The following is a 7,474-nucleotide window of genomic DNA, read 5'->3' as shown; positions in this document are numbered from 1 at the left end:
ATTAAAAAAATATTTAGAATGAACAAATGTTTTTAAAAGAAAATATTTAAAAAAACAAATGGTTGCGTACTTCTGCAGGGGAGAAACGAGGGGAGCGCCGCCGCGCGGTTGACGGTATATCAGACTCCCCCCTCTCCCTTCCTCGTTTCTCCCCCGCAGAAGTAAGCAACCATTTGTTTTTTTAAATATTTTATTTTTGTAAATTTTATTCATTCTAAAAATTTATTTTAATGTGCCAAAATGTCTTCTTGCTCATACTGATCATCGTGGTTTCGGATGTGACAGTTTAAAAAACACCCTGTATTTATAAATATTTCATAGATGTTACGTTTGGCCATTGTCCGTGGTATATTATTTTCAATTCAATATAGTGCTTGGGTAGGTCGAGCAGTTTTGAATTTTAAAAAAAAATCGGTTCACATCTTCGACAGTTTTCAGCATTCTAATGTGAGCACAGTGGTTTCATATTTTGAATTTAATTATGTAATAACAGCTTTGAAAAATATCCTAAACCTACTTATGGGGTTAAATTTCATGTACATGTGGTATCTATTTAGAAACGAAAAGAAAAATAAAAGCGGTGTAAAGTGAAAAAAAGTACAATAAGGACTTTCTTTGCACCATTTTACAAAAAAAAAATTGCTTGTATAAAGCACTGCAACGTATACTTAAGACAGTGAAAAAAAGCGTTTTTTTTTTTTAAACCATGTTATTTTTTGTCAAAAACACTAGACTTCTAATTCCCTAAAAAAAATCTAGTTCAATGGAAAGTTACCAAAGAGTGATGCAATTTAACCCCAGTTTACAGTACATAAAATTGTAACGTAGAATGTATATGTCATCTCTTTAAAAAAACTCGGATACTTTATTTACCCATAAAAAAGGTTTTCAGATAGATTTACAAATTAATAATGTAAGGAGTTTAAAACGTAGATATTTTTTATTACGGTACATAATTTCATGTTTCGGTCGTAAAATTCGATACAGCTAGATAAGTTCGATAAAAACCATTTAGTGGTAGATTTTCGTTGATTTAATTGACAGGTTCATTATTTCTAATGTCGCCCTAATGAGTTCCTGAAAAATTTCAATAGAAATGTAAAGAATGTACTTATGAAATGTTGAAATAGACGAGCATATCACTGGCTTTTTTTTGTAAAATGTTTTGTACCTATATAATGTCATCTCACGATGAAATTTTTAAAATAATTAAGGTGCGCAGTTAATTACTTGAAAGAATTACATAACGAAACGCATCATATAAAAATAAATACTTTTTATCTTCCAATCGTGGAATAAAAAATTCTGTTTTATGTTTGGTTTAAAGTATTTACATTTTGTTAGTTGTGATATGTGTCTACACAATCCGTACTAAAGTATATTTTGCTATTTAGAGCAATTGATTAACCCATACAAATTTAAAACTTAAAACATACAGGTACACAGTTTGATGAAAAAATGGAAGGAATTTGTGTATATTTAAAAAAATCTTTATTTATTCCTCAATACTAATACTGTCTCCTTAAAACGAATCATATGGGATATAAAACACTTATGCCAGCGTAACCTCGGAACATTTCTGGGAAGAACTTTTTGGTATGGACTACAGTTCTGTCAGCGATTCGGTTTTTATCTCGTCTATGGTCGCAAAACGTCGCCCATTCATATTCCTCTTCATCTTTGGGAGCAGGAAAAAGTCGCAGGGGTCAAGTCCAGTGGATACGGTGGCTGGTGAATCAATCCGCGATTTTCGCTCTGAAATAATCTTGAAAATTCGCCGATCACACCAAAACGCGTCATTTTTTTATTGTTTTTTTTTTGCACCACAACAGGCCAGGAGGCCTAATTACAGTGGTAAATTACATCACATAACACCCAGGCTTGAAAAAAATCACTCTGATTTTTTTTGGTGTTCTCACAGGGAATCGAACCCGGAACCTACCGTGTGTGAGTCAAGCGCCTTGACCACTACACCACGGAGGCCGTCTTACTAGTTTACTTACAAAAACCAGCTGCACAGCCAAAATGGCAAAAAATGGACTTATTAATAAATATTATGAACGAATCTAGAAAAAAATAGGACTTAAAATGACGTATTTAATTTTGAATAAATGTTCCACATATATTTTTATCAAATGTCGTAATGTAAGTATTGATGTATTTAAGAGAAAATATGTAACAGCGGTAACATAACTTTCGATGTAAATGCAAATGCATTATTACAAGTACAAATTGGAATTTTGTCATTAAAAGGTCTTTAAAAAATATAACGTTATTTCAGAAAATGTGCAGAAAACACCAATGCCAAGATGTTTGACAGATTAAAAGAGGTTCTATAGTTTTAACACCTTTATGAACAAATTAGTTTAAGCGAACATTTTTCAACATTGCCACATTTTTATTCAAATCAAGGGCTTATCTTGGAATCAAACACAAAACGATATATCGTAATTAGAGTTGATATTTTCAAGTGACAAAACTGCTAAATTTACGGAATTCAGTTTGATTATTTATTTAATTCCAGTTTATTTGAAGTAGCATTTCGCTACTGATTTATGGCTCGTTTATTCTAATCACGAGATACCCAAACTGTTTTGACAAATCGCCCCAACAACATTTTCGACATTAAAATCGGAATTTCACGAAAATTTTACATAACCATTAACGTAATTTATGTTATTGTTATGTTAATTAATACAGAAACTTTTAAGTAAGGTAAAATAGGGAGTTTTAAATTCGCAATAAATTATTACAGATCATTGTTTTTTGAAAGTTGGAAATACGCCGAAGCATTTAAATAATTTTAATTGGTTTTGTTTACTTTTCACAGAAACATGAACAACGCTTTTTATGTTTGGACTTTTGAATAACTTTGCTGAAATACATTTTAAATAAAAGTGGCGACAAAACGGGATGTCAGAAGAAAAATCGAGAAATATATGGTCGAATGCGTTTTTTGAATTTTTGGTGTAAAAATATTTGCGTATTTATACTTTATACACTTTGAGCACAGGCCGAATATATATAGAATTTACCCTGTGCCCGGCCCATTTTTGTGAAATTTCATGCTTTGTGAAGGGTTTCTTAAACGTGTCATAATTATGAAAATACTAAGTCAAATCAATTCTAACTTCTTAAATTTATTTGAATCAATTTAATAAGCCATTTTTGTATGATAGTTTTGCCAACATTGGCCTTTATGGAGAGCCACATTGCAATGTTCGCACATATACCTACAGCGTCTCACTCCTTTTTTTGTGCTTTGTATCCCGGAGCCGTGTAAACACGTGATTATAATAACCACGCTTTGTGTCCCGGTCCTGTGTTTCCACGTAGTTCACCACCAGCGAAAAAGTACTAATAAAAGTCACTAGATGTCAACAAAATGCACTTTTTTGAACAACTGATAAATCACGTGAAAACACGGGACCGGGACACAACGCGTGGTTATGTAATCACGTGTTTACACGGCTCCGGGATACACAGTGTTAAAATATTTTTTGACGGGTTTATATGTATATACGAGACGGGTAAAGTTAGATAAACGACGAACTCCGTAATACCCTTAGGTTAGGATAGGTTTAGTTAAATTTAATAATAAATAAAAATACTTAACCTCATCCAACCCATCCTAATCTAAGACGGCGGCTTTTAGTTCAGCCGTTTCCAAAGAGCTGGCTATCAACCAGCCAACACGCATTTTGTCATACAAATACATATTACAATATTTAAGTTTGCCCAAATGTTTGTAGACAAAAGACTGGATTTCATCCCCTCGGGAGTCATTAAGATTAACAAATTACAACAGGGATGGAGAATACCTTAAATAAGGGAATATGTAAGTCAAGGCATTTACAGGGCTTAAGACCTGTCATTGGCTGGTTTCAGTGGCCACTTTACACACTGTGTAACATTTACCATTTTGCCTATGTTTGAACATCCATATTTTTTCAATTATTCCTTTTGTTAATTTTAGTGAAGTTAAAGCGCTTATTTAAGGTATTCTCCATCCCTGTTGTAATTTGTTAATCTTAATGACTCCCGAGGGGGTGAAATCCAGTCTTTTGTCTACGAACATTTGGACAAACTCAAATATTGTATTCAATAATAGTTTGTCATCGGGTGCTCAGACATTAGTTTTAATTAATAATCAAATAAAAGAGTACAGTCATAATACTGTAAACGTATAAAATAGTAAACATATATTATTTTGTTTTTGATGCTTTGAAAAATATTTTATTACAAATTTATTACAAATTAATTACTCTCTAGGGGATAGAAAAGATTCAGAATACCACCCCAGGGCGTCTTTTCTTCAAGTTGGCTTCGAAACGGTCCAATAATGCTGCGTAGTAATCTCCACTTATTGTTTTACCCCCTTTTAAGTAATCAGTAAGAATAATGCCTTTCGCATCCCAAACCTTACCGGCTGATCGGGTTTTATTTGACTTCTTCGGTAGGCCCTCCCCGCGTTTCCTCCTCTACTTGGACTGTCCCTTCGTTTCCAGCGTGTAGTAATAGACCCACGTTTCATCATCAATCGAAGAAAAAAAAAAAGATCTCTTTTTATCTTCGCCAAAAGCTTCTCCGAATCCGTCACACGTGTGCGTTTTTGGTCGACAGAGAGCAAACGCGGCACCCATCGCGCGGATAGCTTTTTTATATCCAAATGTTTGTGTACTATGGCGTGTAGACACTCAGTTAATGTTTGCAGCCTCTGCCAGCTCACAGATTTTGATTCGATGGTTTGCCATAATCATCATCATGGATTTTGTTGACAATTTCTGGTGTAGTGATAAAATTTAAGGGCCCTGGGAGGTCTTCATCAAAAACACTCGTACGACCACGAACACATTCAGCTTTTCAAAATTTAACTGTTTCCAGCGACGCGACGGTGCAAACTTGCAATATACAGCTACCAGTTCGGCTTTGATTTCTGCATTGTTTTTTTTTATTTTATTTTATTTTTTTTTTTATTAAATCATTTATTTATTTATTTATTTATTTATTTATTTACGGACAAAGTCCATTATAAACATTACAATTAAAAGAAATTTTTACAAAGGAATAAAAAAATATAAGGAACAGAAATAAGCAGCAAAGACAGATGATAGATTTTTTAGATTAAGTAAAAAGCATAGGCTAACTATACAGATTCTTTAGCTGATTTGTAAAGAAAGACATCCTTACACCATAATAATCAAGATCTTGATGATCGTTCACCCGCCTGATCATTCTGGGCAAAGGCGACTGTGCACCATAATTGGTCCTGTAGTGACCGAGGAAAAGCATTTCATTATTTCTTAGTCTACGGGTGGGAACGTTAAAAAGAATCTTTTGCAAAATTTCAGGGGCATCAATGAGACAGTTCATAATTTTATACATGCAGATTATATCTGCAATGCATCTGCGTTTTTCAAGACTTGATATGCTTAAAAACCTCTCCATATCAGAATATGAATAGTCTCCTCTTTCCAATCCCATCTTCCATGCAATTTTTCTTATAAAACGATGTTGAACTGATTCAAGGCGCTTGATATGAACAGCATAATGAGGGGACCAGATTACAGATGCATATTCAAGAATAGGGCGAACTAAAGAGCAATAAAGTGTTTTAAGTGTAAGCATACTTTGGAAATCAGACGTAGTTCTATTAATAAAGCCTAAAATTTTTAAGGATCTGTTTACTATATTATCAAAGTGTTCCAGAAAAGTTAGTTTATTATCTAGGATCACTCCAAGATCTCTTATAGAGGTGACAATCGAAAGAACTTGGCCATTAAGTTTATAATCAAAAATAAAAGGATGTTTACATTTATGGTATGAAATAATTTTGCATTTATCGATGTTAAGTTCCATGTTATTAGTTTTGCACCAAGTATGAAATGCATTTATGTCTTCTTGGAGTCTGACACAGTCATCAATATTTTTAATTAGCTTAAGTATCTTGTTATCGTCAGCAAAAAGCCAGAATTTTGTAAAAGAAAAAACATTAGCAGCATCATTAACAAACAGATTAAATAGAAGAGGGGCCAAGTGGGCACCCTGTGGTACACCAGAAGTTACTAGGAAGCTATTTGATATGAAGTTATTGATTTTTACACTTTGTTTTCTATGTGAGAGGTAGGATTTTAAAAACGATAAAAAGGGATCTCTAATGCCTACAGCACGAAGTTTAGCACATAAAATGTTGTGATCAACTTTGTCAAAGGCCTTGGAGAAGTCTGTATACAGTACATCAGCTTGAAGATTATTCTCGAACGCTGTAAAAATAGTATCAGTAAAAGAAAGCAAATTGGTCGTCGTTGATTTGGCTGTCCTAAATCCATGCTGCTCCTCAATCAGCACATTTTTAAATATAGGTGTTATTTTTTTGTAATAATTGATTCGAATAGTTTAGGTACAGGAGATATCATTGAAATGGGTCTATAGTTAGTTACGTTAGATTTATCACCAGATTTGAATATCGGTCTTATTATAGAAATTTTCCAAATATCAGGAAATACACTCGTTGTTAAAGACATATTAAACAGTAAAGACAGAGGCTTGGCAAGACTAGATTTACAATTTGATAGTAGTATTTCAGGAATACCATCTGGACCAATACATTTACCATTACCAAGTTTACTTAGAGCGATTCTGACATCCTCAGCTGACACTTCACAATTATTCAGGTCTACAGTATTAGTATAGCTAAATAAGGAATTAACATTGGAAGAATTATTAACATATACTGAAGAAAAATGCGTTGCAAAAAGATTAGCTATGTCGGTACCATTAGATGCGTGTTTATCTTTAAGAAACATACTTATTGGCAGATCGTTATTGAAACGCTTATTAGAAACAAAACTCCAAAACTTTTTGGGATTTATTTATCATACAAAATTATTTTTTTTGTACTCCCAGGAGTTACAACAAACTCATTTTGGGACAGAAAAATATTTACACATAGGTATGTTAACAACAATAGTATAGCAACAAATAGTAATAAAGTAACAAGTAATAATATGTACATAAAAACTGAAATACGATAGCAAGCAAATATATGATACAAATCATACATCCGCTTGCCATCCTTTAAACAATCCATAATAAAAATTAAAAATAAAATTGTTATATTTACATATTGCAAGAAAGAAATATTTAAGGGAAAAAATAACTTAAAACTTAATTTCACCCTCCACGTACCTCCTCAAGTAGTAATTTTTTAAATTAATACAGTTATTTATTGACGTTCTATAGGACTCCGGTAGCCTGTTGTACTCGCTACAAGCAAGGTATAGCAGAGACCTTAGACCATACCTTGTCGTGCGTGATCCAGGTACGTGAATATTTTGACGCTGTCGCGTATTATACTGATGGACGTCACGATTAAAGGTATAGCCAATATTAGTCAGAGAGTCTTTATTCACACCTTGAAGCACCGTTTTTGTAATCTCATAATACGGACTCTATCTCTGTTTTTGGGACACTG

The sequence above is a fragment of the Micrasema longulum genome, unplaced genomic scaffold (assembly GCF_059751315.1).
Source record: "Micrasema longulum isolate JH-2025_06_02 unplaced genomic scaffold, ASM5975131v1 h1tg001091l, whole genome shotgun sequence".
NCBI lineage: Eukaryota > Metazoa > Arthropoda > Insecta > Trichoptera > Brachycentridae > Micrasema > Micrasema longulum.
Note: the sequence above shows the minus strand (reverse complement) of the source record.